Raw genomic sequence first — 24,081 nt, 5'->3', positions numbered from 1 at the left:
GTGTGAGACTTCCATTTTTATTCTTTCATAGGGTCTTATAAATCATGTTTGAAGTATGGCCAAGGGCCAAACGGTAATTTGAAATCATTTGATAATTTTGGTTTTCAAATTCCATTCTTATTCTTTCATAGGGTCTTATAAATCATTTGTTGATTTTTGCCTTTTTGCCCGTTGGGGGGTCGAATTTTGTTTCGGTGGTATTTTTAAGTCATGGACCATTGTAGCGCATCCAAATAGGTAAGTTACGTTTGCGTGCATTGTCGTTTCTGGGCAAACTTTCTTCTTTGGTGAATGAGCCTCCTATGGACTCATTTTGATATTTTGTTGCATAATCTGATCTAGGGGCATTCTAGACCTTTTACATCAGTTTTAATTTCTTCTTTTGACATGGTCGAATAGAAAATGTGATTTTAGGGGGGGTTTCTTCTTCGTATTTTTCTAGAAAATGTCGTCTTGGTACCGGAAATCCCTCGTGAAGTTTTAGCTTCCAGTTTGCATTTTAGCTGCTTTTTGACTCTTTTGACCAGTTCTGATCTAGGGGTATTTTGGGCATTTTACAGTGATTTTTTTTTTAATTCTCTCGCTTGTCACGTAGAAAACTTGATTTTAGGGGGGGTTTTTTCTTTGTGTTTTTCCTGAAAAACTCATCTTGGTCTCCATTTCAAGCCTCAGTTATGGTAGCTTATTTTTTTTCTCTTGCTGTCAGCATGTGCATGCCACCGAGCACCAGCATGGGCACTGGTGGGCTAGTGCATGGGCGCCATGTGCGCCATGGCCTTCGTCGGGCCGCCGCGACGTCTCAACTTCAAACCCTCGTTTCTCCCTCGTCCGGACTCCAAATCAAGTGAATTTTTTTTGAACTTGACTAGTTTTTCGTTGTCCTTCCAGCGGTGTGTTCGGTGGCACCCAAATCTACAGTTTTTAGAAATGACTATTTTGCCCCTAGGGGCTTATTTGTCATATTTTTGATATTTTGCTTCCACATCAGTTCTTGTTGAGTTCCACGACCTCATGGAAGGTCACTTTGACTTCTTAGAGTCTTATTTTCTGTTTTCGCTTCCGCATATCGGATCCGTTATCGGGTCAATCTTCGGTTCATCACAGGACATGCTGGCCTAAAAACCAGGGTCGTCACAGGTGGTATCAGAGCTCCTAGGTTTGAAAACCTTAGGACGATGAGTTTTGGGTGCATATCATGCTTGTGTTGCCATGCTCTACATGTTTAATTGCTTTTGATAACATGTTGAATGTCATCACATGTTTACGTGTTTATGTGGACGTATGTTTAGAAGTTTTGTTAAATGTCTCAGCATGATATATATGGTTGTTTACTTTAGTATATTGTATGTGCTAGTCTGTCTAAGTACATTGTATATACTTGTAGGTCTCAGCATATTGTATGTGTTTGTCTGTTTTAACATGTTGATTCACATATAAATATCCTCTTCCAATTATTGTGGAGAAAAGCAGTCTTGACATCTAATTGTTCCAAGTGCATTATAGGTGGCTTAAGTATGTTAATGAGATTTAAACACAATACATTTGAGCTCACTGGTTTCTTGCATCTTGGCATTGTTCACAATCGATGATCAAAGATGGGCACTTTTATCTATAAGACTGTAGCATACTTTACCTTTATAAGATATGATGGTTTATCTCGACCATTGGGATAGTTGACTCGAAGTCAGTGCGTTAGAGTGCTTGGAGTACACCGAACTGGATCACCATAAGATCGCAACAAACAAATTTAATATCATTACTTTGGTGTGCTTTTTATATACTTATGGATATTTTGTAGTGGATGGGCTTATATGTAATTATTTAGTAGGACATGTGCTTCTTGTAATTTTTAAATCTTAGAGTGTAATTACAATAATATATTAATTGGATTGGGTAGAGTTATTAGATAACTCAACCTCTATCCAATTGGAGCTAAGATAAGGATTCCCTTTTGATCCACATCTCTAGTCCTTTTAGTTAGATGGTGCATATATCGTCATTTCTATAACGACCCACTCCATTATATGGTATTATATTATCTGGTTTAGGCCCGAGCTTGTACGGTTTTGCTATTGGGTTTTGATGAACCGAGAGGGGGGGGGGGTGAATTGGTTCTTCTATAAAAAAAATTTCTTTATTTGATCAATACAATGTGACAAGGATGATGACAGATTTAATAAGCTTACACACACTTATAAGTACTTAGTGTATTTACAAGGAAAACCCTCTCAATAGGAAAAACCTTAGTTCTTGGCCTCAACCAATAAAATATCCATTAGTTGTATGCAAGTACTTACACACTAAGCACACACCCTTGTACAAGATGAAACACTAGCTTTCGTAGCCTCTACACACACAATAACACCACTAAGTGTACTCTGAAGTCCCCATGTCCTAAGTAACCCTGCTTGGACCCTGCAAGCTCTTAAAGCTCACCAAATATATATAAAAGGATATATTACAATAATACTCAAGTTATTACACAAGATAAAAATGAATAACCAGCTCAAAGTATCAATATAAACACCCTGCCTTCATTCTACTACAACCAGGGTTTGAAGGGTAAAATAGGGAATTTGAGTCCCACAAACTCAGAGATGAAATCCACAACTTTATATCTTCAATACAGACATGCTCAAATGATAATCAAGATTAATATAGCATGAATATACAATTACAACATTGATATAGGCTAATTTTTGGCAAACCTTCAAGAACTAGGGTTTCACAAGGTTAAAATATGTGTTGACCTTACTTCTGTACAAATCTTAACTTTAACATCCTTGATTCAACTATGTAAACTTACTCAAATGATAATAATGGAATTCATAGTAAGATATAGTGATATTAAGTTCAGATCAACAAGTTAAACAAGTAAAAAGGCTAATACACAGGTTTGGGACATTAAAATCAAGTGCAGCCAAAAGATGGTCACAAATATACTTTTTTGTAGATGTAAAATAATAAGTTACACTTGCCTCAACCTTGTATCATCACCACAGTAAGCTCAGATCAAACTTAGACCTCCAAACCAGCTTCTGCACCAGTAAAAATCATAGCAATGAGCCTCAATTTGATCTTCTACTCTTGTAGTTAATCTAAGTGTATTTCTACGCTCAAATCCAGCTTTGATCATTATAAACAATCTCATAAATATTTGTTCATATTCAGCTCTCTTTTCTCACACAATGTAGCTTGCCTTAAGGTTTTTCTGGAAGGCTTAAACCCTATAAAATGCTATAACAACATATATATAGTAGTCCTTGAATACAAATCCAATCTCAAAGGGGAAATATATATCTCACACTTATCCAATCATTTTCCACGGAATAGCATGTAATTCCTTCTGTGAATGGACCATAATGCCCTTACCACCTTTACAGAATTTGTCTTCTAGCAAGCAAGCTACTTGACAACATGTGTATGTATATGTGTACGAATATATATCAAGCTTAATCTCTAAGCAATGAATAATATCCTGCATATTCTCACACAAGGACCACATGACACGTGTCACAAGAATGCTTAGTAATTTACTTTGACCAAAATACCCTTGTAGTGACACTTATCAATATACACTGTCTTCTGCAGTTGTGACTATGAACACTTGATTAACCTGAGAATAGGAGCAATTCAATGCAATATACTATCATACACAAGTGTATTATGATATAATATATGTGTGAAAAGACTTAATTGCCCCTGAAATACTCTGTAGCCAAATATCAACTTTTGTGCTAGGGCTTATAACCCTAAATGGCCTACAGAGTAAGTCTTCAATATAATGTACCTTCCTTTGACCATTTGAATAGACTTATTAACAATGTGGAATGAATAAGCTGCCCTTGAAGATTAAGAATAAGCATTATGCATGCCAAAATCTCTAAGAACTTAATGTAGTAAACCTGTGACAGCCTTTTTGACATTTAAAAGGGCATAATTTAAAGGTAGGACTAACACGTTCTACCCGAAAAGGCCTTATACTAATCGGAGTGACATACCTATATATATAGCACTTCCCCTTTCCACACCCAGGCGATATGGGATTGTACACTTGTAGCTCACCCAGTATGGTACCCTGCCAGTGCCTCTTGCACCCACCCACAACACACCCGCCCATAAGGTCAGCACAATCACCCCCCCCCCCTTCGGGCCCAGTATTCTTGTTAGCCACACTTTTAGCTGGGTTAGTCTCTGATACCATTTTTAATGACCTACTTCATCACATGATATGATATTGTCCACTTTGGGCCCGAGCCCGCACGGTTTTGCTCTTGAGATTTACTCCAAAAGGTCTCATACCAATTGGAATGACACACCTACATATCTAACACTTTCCCTTTCTACACCCAGGCGATGTGGGATTGTGTACCTATAGCTCACCCAGTGTGGTACTCTATCAGTGCCTCTTGCACCCGCCCACGAGACACCCACCCACAAGGTCGCCACAGTTGACTTCAGGTCTCTATAGAAAGATAACAGACGTAAAAAAAAATTTCTTCTGAAAATAGATCGAGAGATTAAGGCTAATAAACAGAGGGTTCCCATAAGCCATACCATATAATCTAGGGTCATAGCGGTGAAGTGTCACTAGTGTTCAGGGCTAAGGTAAGAGTGCGTGTGTTGCACTTTTGTTCTCATATTTGATGATTAATCAATCGTCGAAAGGTATAAGATCATTTTCAATAGTTCTCGATTTGGTGATATATCACGTGGTTATGATCTAGAATTTTTTTTTTTTTTAAATCGCTTGCATTTTTCCTTCAAGATTAAGGAACAACTTTCTGAATAACCCAAACTCACTTCCAATGGAGTATGGACGGGCCAAAAAAACCTCATAACCAAGGATGTAATCAAATCCACTGGAGGAATAATCCTCTAGCATACCCTGCCAAACCCACTTCTAGTGCCGTTTGGGGGGTATCTAATCACCAACCATAGGGCAAAAAATAATATTCAACCATTAGCTTAACATGTGGTACTTGATAATGGCCAACAAATGTGCTGAATTCTTTTAGCAATACCTGGGCCTAGCCATAAAAAATGCTGGTGAACCTTTCTATAAGAAGTCGTTACCACTTTTTCCATTGGAAGAAAATTTTCCATTATCTTATTTTCTTCTAGTGATGACAAATTTTTAATCATTGCATATTTTTTCACTCAAATAGTACCAATGTCAAAGCATTTTCTTTTAATTTTGAAAGAAAAACATAGTTTGTTCGTTGTCCTAAATTCACATCTTGTGAGTTTTTGGGGGCAAATTTTTTCCAATTAACTTAGTATTTGGACAAAAGGTGTGCAAATTCGTACGCTTACATGTACATAAACCTCGAGACCTAAGGGGGCAACAAAATTGGACAGAAGCTTTCAAATCCTCAAGCTTATAACTTTTGGCTTATATAATAAGCTGATTAAAGTTTTCGGCAAATCGATACATTCCGGCTGAAAGTTTTTAGTTATCCCATTCCTTTTTAAAAAAATTCTCACTCACAATATAAAATTTTATATGGCATATTATTCTTCAGATATTATTAGGAACATATATTTTGAGGGGCATATGCTTACACCATAATTATTTGTCATATTCCACTAGAAGATTGCCGTGGCCGATACTAATGGAAGACTAATGTGCAGATGAGGATATAATTAAAAGCAACATATGGATTCATCTAAGGACTCCATTTGCTAAAAGTAATCACCTAGGGACATGTGGTAGATTTCTAGGATTGTGTGTATGGTTGAAAGTTGTGTCTTTCAAGTGGGACACGTGACAACCAAAGGAGTAAGTAGTTACCAATTGGTGGAAGGCCATGTTAATTCACTGAGTGGGATGCGTGGCACAAGATGAGCATAGTTGTTAAGAGTGATTGTGACGGCCCAAGTTTTACAACCCGGTGCGTTAGTGATGACCCGAAATTGACTCGGTAACAGGTCCAAAATGCGGAAGCGAAAGATAAAACCAAAGCTTTTAGAGATATAAACCATCTCTAAGACACCAATGTGACATTCAATGAAGTCATGGAACTCAAAGAGAACAAATGAACAAATGAGAGTCAAAACGAGTAAAATCCATTAATTAAGGGCAAAATGGTCAATTTATAAATAAGAAGGAAAATTTGAATCCAAGCAAGTCAAATGAGGTCCATACAACCTAAACTAATCATTTCACAACATTCCAAGAGCTTCTAAGAACTTTGGCCAAGAATCCCACAAGACTCTCATTCCCGGTTTAAAGAAAATCTAACACTGTCTCACTAAAACATGAATAACTCCCACTCTAATTTGAATTTGAGAATAAAATTGGTACCATTGGGAAGCTGGCTCAAAATCCTTGAATTTAGACTCAAGAATTACCCCATTTGGATTAGAAATAAAGAAGTTATGACCATTTGAAATCATAGCAATAGTGCTGCCCCAAAACTGAAGAGTAAAGAACTAAAGCATTTAAGTCGACCGAAATGCCATTTCGGTCGACCAAAATGAACCCAGAATGGCCCAAAATTTGGAAAAAGAAAGAAAATCATTTAGGTCGACCGAAACGAAGAACCAGTCGACTGGTTGTGACCCAAATAGTGCGAAAGCTACTGGAAAATGCTTTTTTACTGTTCAATTGAAATCCAAAAGTCACCGGTGGCATTTCGGTCGGCCGAAATGACTCGAGAAAGTGCAAAAAAACACCTGTTATGCACCAAAAATTATGGGGCATAACCCAAGCCTCAATTCCCATCATAAATTGGTCCAAAAACAAATTTTAAAGCTGTGCAAGCATGCAAACAAATGTACTTTACATATTGAAATGTGTTACAATGGCCCATAGCCTCATTACATATCATTTACTCTAAATCACATGCCAAACCTCCAATACTCATGAAATACTCCTACAAGGTAAAAACAAGGAACCAAATGAAAAATGCAAACTATAAGATAATTTGCCTTTGGCCATGGATCATACATATCAAATAGGTTCCAAATAGTATATTTAAGTACACTTTACATATCATAAGGCAAAAACAGAATATTGAACCTAACTAAGTATTACAACTTTATAAGCAAAACTTAAACATGCTAACACTTGCATGTGAGCAAGAATACATTAAAAGTACTTCAAAATAGACAACGTAACCTAGGGATGTTTTGCATCCCAGACCAAGGTATCCGTACCTGAAAAATAACCGATACCTTTGGCGTGAGTAAACAAGTTATCACATTAACATAAAATAATTCAAAGGAGTCATGCCGCCTAACGTCTATGTCAAAAGTGAGACTTATGAAGCATCTTAAGCTACCTTAAAACATTTATAGCATAGACCACATTTTTATGCAATTAAACAGTGTAGGAGTATATGATACAACACAAGAAGATATAGATTATCAAAGTCATCAACTTGAAATCTAAAATACGAAAAGAACTAAAGTGGGTCATGCCGCTTAACGTCCATGTTCCAAATGAATCTATAGGATCATTCCTAAGCTACATTTAAACATTATAGTATAAATGTACTTAACAACATTAAAATTTGTAATGATTCATTAAAAATCACAATGCCTAAATGTACTTGACAACATTAAAATTTACAATGATTCATTAAAAATCACAATGCCTAAATGTACTTAACAACATTAAAACTGCGATGATTCATTAAAAAAAATCATAATGCATGAATGTACTTAACAATATTAAATCGCTAATAACCAAAATCACAAGTCACAATTAAACATTGGTTGTCAACTTGAAATTGAATGCGAAATTAAATAGTGGAAGACTTGGACATCAAATCTCGGAGTAAAACCAAGACCTAAACGGTTATTCCGAGCATTAACCCACTGGGAATACCACTCTAGTGCGCATTATAAAATGGGGAGACGTCATACCTCCCGCACTAGAGCCAAACTCTAGCCATATCTTTGTAACAATGTCCCAAGTGACTCCAAAATCAATAAATAAGTTCATAACTTATACATAATTAAATAATACACGAAACCACCTTCCATGCACAAGTAGGTTGAAGCCACACAATCCATGCCTTAGAGTTTCAATTCTAAAATGGCATATATAATGTAAAGTCCTTACTATGATATAATATACAATACAATATCATCTACTTAACAATTTAAATCATGCTTTCATGGTGAACTTTAAACACTAATTCTATGACATTGTACCAATAAGTTTGCAAGGCTAATGATATTGATAATTCACAAGAACCTCATATTACTGCTACATAGTATATAGTTAGCAATTTAACTTCCAATAGTGCACAATAAGCATTCCATATTTATAATACTATAAAATCACAAGTCAATAATATATTCCATGTTAGAAACATGTTCTCATGAATATAAATATAACAACCATGTTATTCAATGCTTAAAACATAATCAAGTGAATACACAGCAAGTCTAAATCCATGATTTATACATAGAAACAACTCCTAAAACATAATTAAATCCATAGAACAAGTAGATAGAATTTAATTAAATAAAATAATTAAATTCTCTAGATTTCAAATCAATTCCAAATAGCCTCAATTTAATGTATGTTAAAGAACATAGCATGGTCATCAATAATATCAAGTTAAAAAACAAATTAAGTGAAGAAAACACTGGTGTGTGTCGTCGCATGTGCACCAAAGTTGCAATAAAAGTGTGGCCAAGTTTAAATTTATAAAGTACCACTACTACCTCTAACTACTAATATAGCTAGGGTGAGTAGGGATCGTCCTAAGGGATTAGGTGCATGCTTGAAATGGAAATAAGGTCGGATTAGTAGGTCGAGTGATCAAAAGATGTTTTGATTGGTTACTTAAACTACAATGTAAATAGATTCAAAACAAGGCAACTAAAATAAATAAAGGATAGAAAACAAGAGAGAGAGGTCTTGGGATCTAGAGGTCACCACTAAACATCACCATTTTAGATACTCAATGTGTAATGAATGAGGGAAAATATGTGTTCCAATACAAAGAGGTGTGATTGATTGAATCAACAAGCATGGATTGACTAATTAGGTATACATTGTCTAGACAACCTAGTGAATAACACAATATATCAAAGTAAGTCATTATTCCTTCATTTAAGCTCACAATCAACACACTAACAAGTTAAAGAATTATACCACTTGCATTCATAAGTATGAAATATCAAACAACAAGCATGTATTGTCCTCACATCTAAGAAAGTAAGGCAACTACACTACATCTAAGCCAAGGACATGAAAATTAAACTAACTAAACTAAGGTAGAAGCACAATCTATCAAGAAATGAGTATGAACCATCAAACAAATCACAAGAGTATTCTATTTAAGCATCATGCCTTAACCATCACTAGATTCATAGCATCAACACACATAGACATGCATTAATATCATAAAACCTATAGATAAACTTATGAACATCTACTCTAGCATACATTGACATATAAATAGAATAAAATGATTAATTAGAAGTATTAAACCACATAAATCATTGTAGAAACAAGATTCATATATAAATCAAATGTCAAGATAAGAATTACAACATAAATCCCCTCAAAATACAAAACATCATAGTCCAGGAGTCATGCTTAGGGCTATCTGTAGCCCCAAGAGAATGGTTTAGCCACTCATTTATGTAGTCATACAACCCTCAAGGGCCATCTCCATGGTAGGAATGATCTTCTTCTTGATGGAAACCCTAGAAGAATGGAAGAACTCCCAAATAGTGTATGCCTCTCTAAGCTCTAGCCTCTTCTCTAAGATAGATATGATGATATAATATTCTAAATGAGTTATGATGTAGAAATGGTTCAAAATCCTTATATAAGTAGCCCAAATATCACACCCAATGGTCAAGTCTCGTGCACTAGGGTCCTCTCAATGATTACACCATGAGCCATCTTTTAATGAGCCGGACTTTATTTTAATTCGGACTTGAGGAGGTTCGATCGATCAATTTCAGATGAGATTGATTGAACTCTGGCTAGATCCATCAAAGTAAGGTCAGATCAATCAATCCTTGGTGGTGCCTTTTTGGACTAAGACAAATTTGAGATATTTTTAGGATATTTTGGGAAGAAGACAAAAGTGGTAGGTGGAGATAAGATCAAGGAAGTTCTATCGATCTGAAGAAAGTTAGATCGATCGAAGATGGACATTCTTGAGGATAAGGACAAGGGGTTTTGATCCATCTTGATGAGGCTTGATCGAAGATTGCTTATTTTCACCACTTTGCTTCCACTTTACTCCATTCTTCCATTCAGCTTGATATTGCTTCCTTTATGCTCTAATTTGGCTGAATTGACATATTTTGAGGATAAGCACCTGAAAAGGCCAATAACATGAAATTAGTCTAAAATGGGAAAATAAGATAGATAAAGGTCCTAGAATACTTGAGCTTAAGGGGTTTAAATGCGCACTTTTCAGCGCTCATCACACCCCCAAACTTAACTATTGCTAGTTCCTAGAAATGAACTACAAAGTAAAGGAATGAGATGAACAACTATACAACTATGAACTATAAAGCAATAAATGGATAATGCCACTTTTGTAGGGAACACGATTGCATTTAGCATATGCAACAAGCCTTTTAAACCCCAAGGTTATTCCTAGTGGACGAGTGAAGTCTCGTGAGGGTTTCCAGAAGTGATACCCATAAACATTAAGCTCATTCTCACAAAAGAGGCACCAATATTGCAAACAAGCATTGGGAGAAAACTACGTCAAATATGCAATTTTTCAACCATTTCCAAGCAATCTCCTAAAATGTCAACATCAAGCAAACAAGTATGGACCTCCACACATCAAGAAACTGATTATGCAAATCAAAACAATTTTAGAATCATTTCTGAGTGGACCGGCATCAAATATGTTAGTATCTAAGCCAACTAAAGAAATGATCACATCTTTACCCTTAAACTAGCACAAAAATCTAGTACCGATCATCAGGACAAAGGGTGAATCTTTTATTAAAACTTTATTGATCTAGGTGCGCTTATTCTTCTCACTCAATTTTTTTTTGTTTTTATTTTTTTATTTTTTTTATTTTGATTTTTTAATTTTTTTTTATCCCTAAGGATCAAAGATGGAAGCATGGTGCAATATGTTGATATATTAAGCTTTCTAGCGATCCATGAGGTCAAACGTTAGGTCAATGACTCCCAAACTTGACGACTTTAGGGCATTAGGTGTTCAAACACTCCTAAGGACTTACAAACTCAAATCAACTAGGCTACAAATCAAAACAACCTCTATCTAATCATTTTCCACTTCTCACCTTTTGGGAGAAGACTTCACTTTTTATTGCTTTTGCAACTACCCTTTTTTATTTATTTATTTATTTTTAATGAAATTATTAACCTTGGGCTAGTTTGGTATGGTGGAATGAATTAGAATGGAATGAGAGTGGAGGTGGAATGGAATAAGTAGGGAATGCAATGGTCATTCCTTTTGTTGGAATGTGGAATGATTTTAATGGAATGACCATTCTCCAAGAATAGTGGAGAATGATGATTCCAATTTTTTAATTGGCACCAAACACAGGAATGGAAAAAAAAAACCATTCCATTCCACTTTCTTTTATTTCATTCCACCACACCAAACTAGCCCTTAGAGTTTGGGTCCTCCACCTTTCAAAGCGAGAAATTCAGTGCTTGATGAGGCTAGAATCCCGGCTACTCAATGAAAAGGGTTTGTTATTCACCTTTATCAAGAATGAAAGCTTTCAATGCATTACTAGCCCAATTGGGATATAACCAATTCAATAATCAATAAAGCATGAACCCCACAAATGAATGCTAGTGTGTGCCTGTGCTAGTGTAGAATCCTAGAGTGAATCTCAAAACAATCACAAAATCAAGATGATGCGGACCACAAGTGCAAGCAAGATATTAATCTTTCAAAAAATTTACTCCTAAATGGCATCCACAAGGCATACAAGGAGTATTGGACTCTCAAGTCAAGCAATTTTTAAATTTTAAGCAATATAGTCATTAAAAGATCAAAATCATAGCTAGTCATAGACTAATCATAGAAAATTCCTCAAATACACAAGTCATGCTCAAAATTTTGAATTGAAAGCAAATACTGCAAATAACACCTATTACCCCCAAACTTAAACAGCATAGTGTCCTCAATGTGCAAAGAGAACAAAGGAAAGAGTATACCAGTGCAGCTACGGCAAAGAATGGCCGGGACACAAGTATCCGAAGTGGGTGATATAACCCCCCTAAACTTGGGATTGACTGTAGTTCTAAAAAGATGGCATTGGGAGAAAAGCTGATCAGATAACAAAGGGGATAATAACAGTGCACAGTAGGCATGCAAGTGTAAATGGGATAGGAAATGAGGTCAACAAAGAGGAATAAGAATGGCTTTAAAATTTTTTGGGCAGCACTCTCTGACTAGAGTCACTGGAAGGTACCTGATAATGGAGTCAATCATAGATAAATATATCAATATAATAACCTGACATCCAAAAATATCATGCATACAATATAGAAAAATAAAAATAGTATAAGGTACAATACAGTGTCTGGGCCAACAGACTGGCCACAAAAATAACAGTATCAAAATAACAGTCATGTATCACAGATATATAAAATGATGGTAGAGAGATAGAGAGATAGATCAAGTAGAGGAGGTCGGGTGAGTGGGGCGTGATCAGCGGATATCTCTAGAAATGCCCTGCAACGCAGTCAATATGCTGAAGCGGAGAGTAGTCACATTTACTTGGACAGAGACAACCGCATCCTCCAAGGTCTGGATATGCTCTCCTAGGCTGGGTGTCTGGACTGAAGCGTCAGGGATGACTGGATCATGAAACTGAGTTACATCCAGACCTTACTCCTGGGAATGTAGTGGCGACCCTACTGGAGAGTGATGTGGTGACTCTGCTGGAGGCTCTCGCTCTAGGTCTATATCCATATATGTGTCCACAGCCACCAATGGGTCTGCTGGATCATCTGTTGCTGCTGCTGCTGCTGCCGCTGCCTGCTCCGCCATCTCTGCTAGCTCTGCCTCTGCAGCCTCCTCTGCTGCTAAGATGGCCTCCTACTCTAAACTCTTTATAAGAGCATTGTAGCTCTTGTTCCAATCTTTCTTGCGATAGTGGCAAGCCCCTGACTTAGTATGCTCCGCCGCATGAAAAGGATAATGCTGGTCTCGGAGGATCTGGGTAATAAGATGTCTGAAGGGGGGGAAAGTGGCTCGCCCAGGCTTGGCCTTGTTGATGTAACTCATATATAGCCTCATCATAACACTCTAGTAGAGTGCAGTAACAGAGAACCAATGGCCCGTGTAGAAGGCGTAAGAGCTGCAAGAAAGTCTGAGTGCCTCTAGATCCTATGGCCCGCTATAAATACGTTTCGGTATAGAACTGAGTTGAAAAACCATAAATCATTGGGTAGATAAGTCCGGGTGGCGAACGTCTCGCCATCACTGTAATGGCCAGTTAGAGCAACGACCATATCTGCGTCAGATAGCCTTCGGAGAATAGGATAATGAAGGCCGAGGGGCAGACGTGTGGGCATCGAGAAGATGTGGCCAATGACTCAACAGTAATATGGATGAGATGGCCATCAATAATAGTCCGCAGCTCTGATAGATTACTCGGGGCTGGTCGGAGGTTCTGGTAGAACAACCGGATGAGCCTCGGGTAAACCGAGTAGGTGACTGGAGCAAAAATGGCTGAAATGCCGCGCCGCTATATATCATCAAAGGCTGCCTTGGTCAAAATCGATCGGTAAAAGAAAACAATGTCAAAGACAGACTCATGCGCCACCTGAAGGCGTGAATATCTCCTGCTAGGTCTATCTCGGACCTGGCCGGGCAGTGCCGGTGGTGGTGAAGGAAGTGGTACATACTCTGCCTCATTGGGCGATGAAGAAGAAGATGCAGAAGTAGAAGAAGAAGAGCACTCAGACTGAGCTGGAGCTGGCTCCTCTAGCTCCTCCACACGCTGTCGCACTCGGCGTACATACTGCTGGTTGGCAACAGTCTTGACTCGGGCCATGGCCTGCAAAAGAAAAGAAACAATCACAATTGTAGTCAGTAATAGGAATAACATATGAAGTATAGAATTTAAAGCACACAAATAGAAACATGTTTGTCAGGTAAGATAGACAACTCGGAATGAATCACATGATTCTATGTAAGTGGTAATGCAGCCAGGCATTGACAGTGAATGTTCAAATAAGTGAAGCATGCTGAACAATATAAGTATGAAATGCATCCAATTTGGAAAACACAGGCATTGGGTATAAATAAACTAGTATGAACACTATAGAAGGTGCAGAGATATGAAAGTGCAAAGTGATGAAATTCGATCAATCGATCAAGGAAAAGATGATGGATCGATCTGGACATGGTGAGATCGATCTTGCTCTGATCGATCTGAGAAAAATGTAATCAATTGAACTTTGCAAAAATATGAAAAGTCACAGATCTGTGACGTGGGCAACACGGGGGGCACCCGAGCAAGCTCGTAGGTCCCTCTACACTTTAACACATCGAAAATAGTCATTTACTTTGGCACGTGACCCCCGAGATTGGAATCGGAACAAAAATATATAAAAATATATACATATATATACACATGCTTCATCAACTCAAAAATGGAAACAATGGAACATTGAAGGCTTAGATATAAACATGGTAATCATGGAAACTCAAGACTAAAACACAAAATCTAAAAATAGAATTCAAAACTTACCAAGAACAAATGAGAGGAGTGGAGACCGAGTTATTGAGGGGAGATTTGAGTCGAGAGAGAGTTTGGAAGCTTGGAAGGTCGCTGGAGACTCGCCGAAGGTAGGAGAGATGATGAATAGCGAGGGGAGAGAGATGGGGTTGTGGATCAATCTTCAAATCGATCCAAATGGCCCTTAGGTTATATTTTTAAAAAGGATCTTCGACATGTTCGATCGATCACTTAGAAACCAGATCGATCTAACTTAGATCGATCAGGAAGAAACTCAGATCGATCGAATCCACAAAATGACATAATATTTTTGAAAATTTTTGAATTTTTGAAAATAAAACAAATTTCAAAATAAAAAATATTTTTGGAGTTTTTGGAAATTAAAAAAAAATGTTTTTGGATTTTTAGAAAATAAATAAATAAATAAATAAAAAATATTTTTGGATTTTTGAATTTTTAAAAAAAAAAAAAAAATTAAATAAGAAGTCAAAGTCAATAGGAAGCACTAAGATCAATCGAACATAGATCAATCAAAGTTCGATCGATCCAATAGGTGAAAACCTGCAGACAAGTTCGATCAATACATAGAGAGGTGTTTTTTCAAGGTTTCAAAAAATTTTCTAAGTATAGAGCTGAGATCGATCGAAAGGAAAACTGGATGGATCTTGGAATTCAGATTGATCGAAAATGAAGTTCGCACGATACATAGAGAGGTGAAATATGCAGGAAAATTATGCACGATGGGATATAGAGATGATTGGATGCAGAGATGAGGTTCGATCTGACTTCTTCTCAGATTGATCGAATAGACACTAATTATCAAGTTCAAAACTAAAAGTGCAAGCATTCTTAATCAAAGTCCTTATCAATGTGTATGAACTCAGAACATATCTAGACGACGCAAGAAATGAAAGGTAAAATAAAAATGAGGGAGGAATAGGGTTGTAAACCCTACGAAGTACTAGTGTTTAACGTCTCTGACATGACGTTGGGCTCTTTTAGCCTAGATCAAAAATCTTGTTGTGCATGCCCTCCTTGACGGGGTGAATGGCACTTTGAATCACACCCAATAAATTGTTCCCTAAGGAACTTATTAGATTTGACTCAATGGAGATTGACGGTCCTTTGTCCATGCAATTCTTAGGCTTCCATGCCCTTTCAACACTAGCTTTTGGAACAACTTTCTTAGAAATCAAATTAGAAGATGAACTTTTGGAAATTTGATCTTCAAGCAATGACTCAACTTTGTCACATTCATTGTCAATACATTTTTCCACAACACACACTTCTTCGTGCTTGTCTATTGAACTCGGGGTTGGATTAAAGATGTTTAACTTCATTTTCATATGCCCAAATGATATTTTCATTATCCCCGTCCTATAATTGATGTTTGCATTTGCAGTTGCCAAGAAAGGACGGCCAAAGATAACTAGAATTTGGCTCTTGGGATTTGGAACCGGTTCCGTGTCTATGACAACGAAATCAACTGAGAAGAAGAACTTATCAATCTTAATTAAAATATCCTCAATAATACCCCAGGGCTTTTTGATGGATCGGTCGGCAAGTTACAAAACTACCAACGTCGGCTTCAAGTCTCCTAAGCCTAATTTAACATATACCGAGTATGGAAGAAGGTTAACACTTGATCCTAAATCTAAAAAAGCCCGATTAATGACATGGTCACCAATAATGCAAGAAGAAGTAGGTGAACTGGGGTCCTTAAACTTTGGGAGAATGCTATGTTGTAAGATAGAGCTTACTTGCTTGGTCAAGACCACTTTCTTTGGTGCTTGGTTCTTGTTCTTCCTCTTTTGGGTGCAAATATCTTTTAAGAACTTGGCATAAGCCAGAATTTGCTTAATTGCATCCAAAAGTGGAAGATTGATCTTCACTTGCCTAAACACTTCAATTATTTCATTTACTTTGGTCTTTTGTTTATCAATAGAAATGGATCATTTCAAGACATCCGGAAATGGAGCCTTGGGCTCAAAAACATTTTCAAAATCATTTGCCATAACATTTTCAACACATGAATTCTTTAAATCATTGTTCAAATCATTTTTTACCACTTTCTCACAGAGATGATCATGCACATGCAATGAAGGAGGAATAAAATGCGAAATGGGACCGGTGTCAACTTTTGGTTGCACCGGTTCACTCTCTTCATTAGAAATACTAATTTGATTGTCCAAAATTTTCCCACTTCTCAAGGTCGTCACCGTATTGATAATTTCAATTGTGTGACCTTCATTGGTTTTTACAATGAATTATTGCTTTTGTGGGGCATTTAGAGGCGTCTTCCCTTTCTCTCTAGCATTTAAAGTACTAGCTATTTGCCCGATTTGGGTTTCTAGCTTAGCAATGGATTGAGAATGGGAATGAAGCAATTGAGTGTTTGCCTCTAAAGTGCCCAGAGCAGTTAATACTTTCTCTTCAAAAGCGGGACTCCTAGAATTCATAAATAAATCAAATGTCGAGACAAGATGACAACACAAATCCCCTCAAAATACAAAGCATCAAGGTCTAGAAGGCATGCTTAGGGCTAACTGTAGCCCTAAGAAGATGGTTAACCACTCATTGATGTAGTCATCCAACCCTCAAGGGCCATTTCCATGGTAGGAATGATCTTCTTTTTGATGAAAACCCTAGAAGAATGAAAGAACTCCTAAATAGTGTATGTCTCTCTAAGCTCTAGCCTCCTCTCCAAGATAGATATGATGATATGATATTCTATATGAGTTATGATGTAGAAATGGCTCAAAATCCTTATATAGGTAGCCCAAATGTTACACCCAATGGTCAGGTCTTGTGCACTAAGGTCCTCTCAATGATTACACCACGAGCTATCTTTTAATGAGCGGGACTCTGTTTTAATTCGAACTCAAGGAGGTTCGATCGATCGAATTCAGATGAGATCGATCGAACTCTGGCCAGATCCATCGAAGTAAGGTAAGATCGATCAATCCTTGGCGGCGCCTTTTTGGAATAAGACAAATCTGAGATATTTTTTGGATATTTTGGGAAGAAGACAAAAGTGGTAGGTGGGGATAAGATCAAGGAAGTTAGATCGATCTGAAGAAAGTTGGATCGATCGAAGATGGAAATTCTAGATGATAAGGACAAGGGGTTTTGATCCATCTTGATGAGGCTGGATCGATCACTGTGAGATCAATCGAAAATATTCCTGATCGATCGAAGATTGCTGATTTCTATCACTTTGCTTCCACTTTGCTCCATTCTTCCATTCAGCTTGAGATTGCTTCTTTTATGCTCTAATTTGGCTGAACTGACTTATTTTCGGGATAAGCACCTAAAAAGGGCAATAACATGAAATTAGTCTAAAATGGAAAAATTAGATAGATAAAGGTCCTAGAATACTCGAGCTTAATGGGTTTAAATTCACACTTTTCAGCGCTTATCAAACACTTAAAATAAAATTAATTCATTAATTTTCTCTTGATTTTAAAACAACTTCAAATGTCCTCAAGTTAATATAGGTTAAAGAACATACCAAAACCTATTTTAATATCATATTACAAGTTGATTTCATGCTAGTTATAACCATGTAAATTAAATTTTCATAAAAGAAAATAATTAAATAAAATTCTCAATGCTTATTCAAATGTCCTCAATTTAATATATGTTAATAAACATATCAAGTCCTAATTTAATAGTATGCCACAATTTAATTCCATCACATATACAATCAAGTGAATTAAATCTTACACAAGGAAAATAATTAAATTAAATTCTAGATTATGAACAAAAGCATGCATACAAGTTATATAAGCATCAATAGCATACAAGATAACAAAAATATAAACCTATAATATCCTCTACCTCTATTTGAGATGAAATCTCAAATCTCCACCAAAAGAAAAGTGCTCTGAATCTGACGATACTCCTAGGTTACATTGGGGACAACGAGGGAAACAACTTTAACCTTTGAGGCACCATGAAAATCTAATGCCGAACTCAAAAATGGTCAAAAATGGATTCTAATAAGGGGGAAAGAAAGATCTCACCAAGGCCTACAATAAACGTTAAGGCACTACGGCATTTATCACGAGGGAAGAGGTTGGAAAAAGAAGAAGAAGGGTGGCAGCCCCTTGGCTGCCATAGATGGCCGGCCAAGGAGGGAGGAAGAAGATGAAAAATCTGACTTTCAATTTACTAACCCCCTATTTATAGAAAAACCCTAAAAGTGTCCCAAACGGGTCTCGTCGGGTCCGAAAAAGTGGATTTATGCTGATGCGCTTAAATGATAAAACACTGTGAATGAAAAGAATTGAAATGAGATAAAACGAATAACAAAAGAAAAGGTGTCAAAAACTGCCGAACAAGTTCGGCGGCAACTGGGGTCAAAAACCCTAAAACTGGGGAAAATGACCGGAAGGAAATTCTAAAAGGACACGACTCAAAGAAAAGTGAAAATGAATCCTATACGAGGATCCAGGCTCAAAACGAGGCATTTTGCAATAACTTTCATTAATTGCACAATGGCCCCTACAAAAATTGTTAACTACAAAACTGACCCAGAATGAAAAGATATTTTCCTAAAAACCCCTGAAATAAATATCTTTTATTCAAAAGATATTTATGAAAAATACCCCAAGAAAAGAAAATATTTCCGAAGAAACTATGCATCCATGCCCCTATGGACACGGAGAGCAACTAGAGTACTTTTCTACAAAAGTAAAGATACGTATTTCATGGAAACCACTTAGAATGAAGATACATGAAGTCAAAAACCAACTCCGAACACAAAAAGTGGCAAACAGGTAAAAAGACAAAAATTGAATAGTGTCTAAAAAATAAAAATGTGGAAATGACGAGGTCCTTTAAGGAAGTTGTCAATCCAAAGGAAAGAGTCTCGAAAACCATCCCCGAGCTCTTATAACGGCATTAAATGATGAGAAACCGAACTTAGAAAAGAAAAGATCAACGGAAAAAAAATATCCGTGAAATTTGAGAAAAAGAAAAGGAAGGAAAATGACCAGGTCATTACAGTGATCTTGAAAGCAAGGAAACATAAGAGACGTGGCAAAATTTTGGCCGAAAAGCAGTCATTCTAATGGTGTATAGCAATGGAAGGTTGTGCGAAAAAGTAACAGAAATCACAGAACGTGGACCAGAACATGGGTGGTAAATTGAGCGCAAATCTAGAATCATGGGACTTATATTGGACTTCTAGCGGAACTTGGAAGAATGGTTATTCCTAGGCATATGGAATGTCGTTCGGAAAAATAGCAAAAATGGGAGAGCGTAGTCTTAAACATGCAGAGCAAATGCAAAAGAACAAGGGAGACGTGGGACACTTGGCAAATTATGATCAAAGTAATGTAACTTTTAATGGAACCTTTGGCAAAAACTGTCATATGAGAACTCTATGAATAGGACATGTTTATGTGTGTTGAAAATCATGTTCAACACACAACTCAAAACAAAAATTTTATTATCACTTCAATTCATGTAGTTATCGTTCAATTATTCTTTACATTGTAACAATGTACTTCAATTATGTTGTTTAATATATATATTTTCAGGTGAAGCTACTCTTTAATACTTTCCATTTCAGCACCATAACTTTCTTGTTTCGAATTTCAATTCCTTTTCATTTCTAGCACTAAAAAATAAAAAAAATAAAAAAATACCTTAAAGTGTTTTGTTAGCAATAAATAAATAAAATAAAAAATTTGAGGGTGATCATTCTTGATTCAGTCTCCAGATCCATTCTATTTTTGTCGGGATATAGTTGTTGGAGTTGCTCTACACAATCAATCGAATTTGAGTGAAAAGTGATCATCCCAAGGGATTTACAAGGTATTACGGAATCAAAGTTGGATTAGTAGGTTGAATGATCAAAGAGAGTGATTTGTTGGTTGATTTATACTACAATTTAATTAAATGCAATGCAATGTAAAACAAGCTAAAGTAAATGAGGTGTAGAGAATGAGAGAGGGGTCTTGGGACATAGACTTCACTGGTGTGTCTATCGCGTTGCACCACCAAATTAGTGTACTGTGGCCAAGTTTGAATTTATAGAATGCCACAACTACTACTAACTAAAATATAGCAAGAGTGAGTGTGACAGCCCTGGTTTTTAGGCCAGCGCGTCCTATGATGAACCGAACGTAGATCCGATAACAAATCCAGAATACGGAAGCAAAAAGCAAGACAACGGTCTCCCAGCACAACACACCTCTAAGACACTTTGATGACCTTCCATGAGCTCGTGGAACTCAATGAGAATTGACGCGAAAGTAAAAGATTGGAAAAAATAACAATTAAGCCCTCAGGGGCAAAATAGTCATCTTACATGGAAATGACGTCCCTAGAATGTATATCATTCCTAAAATGCATCCGTGACTTCCCATGAAGTCACAAAACTCAAAAGAAAGTAGCGAAAGCGGAAAGCAAGAAAAACTGGGCAAAAATAGCCCCAAGGGCAAAATAGTCATTTTTAAAATTATGGATTCGGGTGCCACTGAGCACATTGCTGGAAAGATAACAAAAAACTAATCAAGATGGACTCAATAATCGAATGATTCAGAGTCCAGACGAAGGAGAAAAGGCATGACGAAGAAAAACGAGCACTTAAGGCTAAAAGGGTAAACTGGTAATTATCTAAGAAGATCCGGGTGCAATCGAGCACACCATTGGAAAAAAAGCAAAAATCGACGTCACAACAAAGGTGAATGAATGAAAACAAAAATCGACATCACGACGTCGAGACGCGGCACCACGAGCACCCCTACGAGCATCCTGACATGCACCATGACATGCTAGGGAAAGAAAAAGATTCAGCCAGAATTGAGCGCCAAAATGAGGTCCGAAACGAATTTTTTTGAAAAAACACGAAGAAGAAACCCCCCCTAAAATTGAGTTTTCTATCCAAAGTAATGCATGGAAATGAAAAAAACATAATACAAAATCCCCAAAATGCCCCTAGATCATAAGAGGTCAAGAGGGCCCAAAATGGTGCTACAGTAACTGTCCACATCTGAGATCAAAAACGGACTATCAAATGAATTTTTCTGGAAAAATACGAAAAAGAAACCCATTCTAAAATCAAATTTTCTACTCTGTCTATTGAGAGAAAATGAAAAAAACACACTGTGAAATGGCCAAAATGCCCCTAGATCAGTAAAGGCTTAAAAACTCAAAAATTACAACTTTGCACCAAGTATGCATTTGAACATAAATGCATTTCTAGGTTGAAACGAATGTGCATGAAAGTGTAATAAATGACTCTAAGTGCATGGGAATGGTTCGCTGTGACGGCCCAAGTTTTGTAAACCCGGTGTGTCAGTGATGACCAAAAGATGACCCGATAACGAATCCGAAATGCAGAAGCGAAAGGTGAAACAACGGTCTCTAGAGATACAATGCATCTCTAAGACACCAATGTGACCCTCAATGAGGTCATGGAACCCAAAGGAAAACAAATGCGGAAGTGTCGTTTCAAAAACAGACAAAAAGGAACCTAGGGGTAAAATGGTTATTTTGCAAAAAAGTGGATTCAAGTGCTATCGAGCACACCACTGGGAAGACAATGAAAAACTAATCATGATGGATTTAAGAATTTTATTATTTGGATTCCGGATGAAGGAGAAACGACAAAACAAAGAAAAACGAGTAATAAAGCTAAAAGAGGTAAATTGGTAATTATCCAGAAATATCTGGGTGCAACCGAGTACACCGTTGGATAGACAATGAAAAATTAATCAATTTAAAAAAAAAAATTCACTTGATTTGGAGTCCGGATGAGGGAAAAAGGTCAAAAACAAAATCGACGTCGCAGCGGCTCGACGAAGGCCGTGACAGCTACAGTGCCGTTAACACACTACTGCTGCAACTGAGAGTAAAAACGGGCATCTAAATGGACTTTTCTGGAAAAACTCAAAGAAGAAACCCCCCCTAAAATCAAGTTTCCTAACCCGATCATGGACGGAAACAAAAAAAAAATGCATTGTAAAATGCCCAGAATGCCCCCAAGAAAATCTGGTTAAGGGGATAAAAATTTCTCCGAGCTGCTGCCCAAAGAAAGGAAATAGGGCTACGAGAGGTTTTAAATTGCCTAAATTGAAAATGCAATCTTAAAATACACCCACAAGACCCCCGGAAGTTTCGGATCGGTCGTCACACTTTTCAAAAAAAAGTCGATGGATAGTACCAAATACATTTGCACTAAAAATCTGTAAAACCTGGCAGTAAGGATTTTTCGGACAAATATGGATTTTTGAGGACCAAGATGGCATTTTATGGAAAAACATAAAGAAGAAACCCCCCTCAAAATTGAGTTTTCTACATGAATTGCAGCAAAAAAATGAAAAAAATGCATTGTGAAATACCCGAAATGCCCCTGGAATAGAATAGGGTAGAACTCCCTAAAAATGCTACTTAGAGTTTTTGTTTCATCAAGGATGGTGTTGTTTGCCAAAGTGAGTATGCAAGTACATGAAATATGATAAAATAGATGTACCAACATGGCCTAAAGCCTCTTTACATTCCATTAACAAGTTTTATCATACAAAGCCTCCATAGTTGATAAAAATACATTTTCAAGCAAAATATGGCACCAATTGAATACAAGTGCAAATATAAACTTGCTTGGCCCTTGGCCTCATGTCCTACATGTCAAATGCATTAAAAGGAGTGTACTTATGTACACTTTACATACATAGAATCAAAGAATACAAGTTTGATACATAAAGTTAACAAACGATCCAAGGCAATGAAATCTTCAAGTCTTGAGTCCTGTACCTGAAATATACCCCAGTAACGTAGGGGTGAATAACATAAAGCTACTCGTAGGAGATGAGCATGCACTGACCTAGCGTTTTATAGTTTTATCACCTTAGGGTGAAACATGTTAAAGCGGCTCATGCCACCTAACGTCTATGTCAAGTGAGACTCAGGGATCATCCTAAGCTACTTAGATCATTTCTAGCATAGTCATATTGTTCATGCAATTCAAAAAATATGGAAACATGTTATATAAAGCAACAAGATATAGATTCTCAAAGTCTTCAATTTGAAATCCAAAATACGAAAGCAACAAGAGTGGGTATTGCCACCTAACGTCTATGTTCAAAATGAATCTATAGGATCATTCCTAAACTACATTTGAACATCAAAATACAATTTATGATATCAATGCAATTTAACCAACAATGGAACTTCCAATACAACGCAGAAAGCATGCTTTCACAAAGTTACATCTTAAGCTCAAAATAGGAAATCAAATAAGGAACCACAAGTTACGATATCATCTAGTTATCAACTTGAAATGAAATACGAAACCAAACAAAGTGGATACTCGGACATCACGCCGGATCAGACCGACAACATAGTTTCTTTAGGGTTACTAGCCCATGGGTAACCTCCCTATGTGCGCACTAGACT

This window comes from Cornus florida, unplaced genomic scaffold (assembly GCF_030987335.1).
Source record: "Cornus florida cultivar Cherokee Brave unplaced genomic scaffold, ASM3098733v1 CherokeeBrave_3.0.0_Hap2_Chr05, whole genome shotgun sequence".
NCBI classification, from domain to species: domain Eukaryota; kingdom Viridiplantae; phylum Streptophyta; class Magnoliopsida; order Cornales; family Cornaceae; genus Cornus; species Cornus florida.
The sequence above is the reverse complement of the archived record's forward strand: the minus strand, read 5'-3'. Positions refer to the sequence as shown.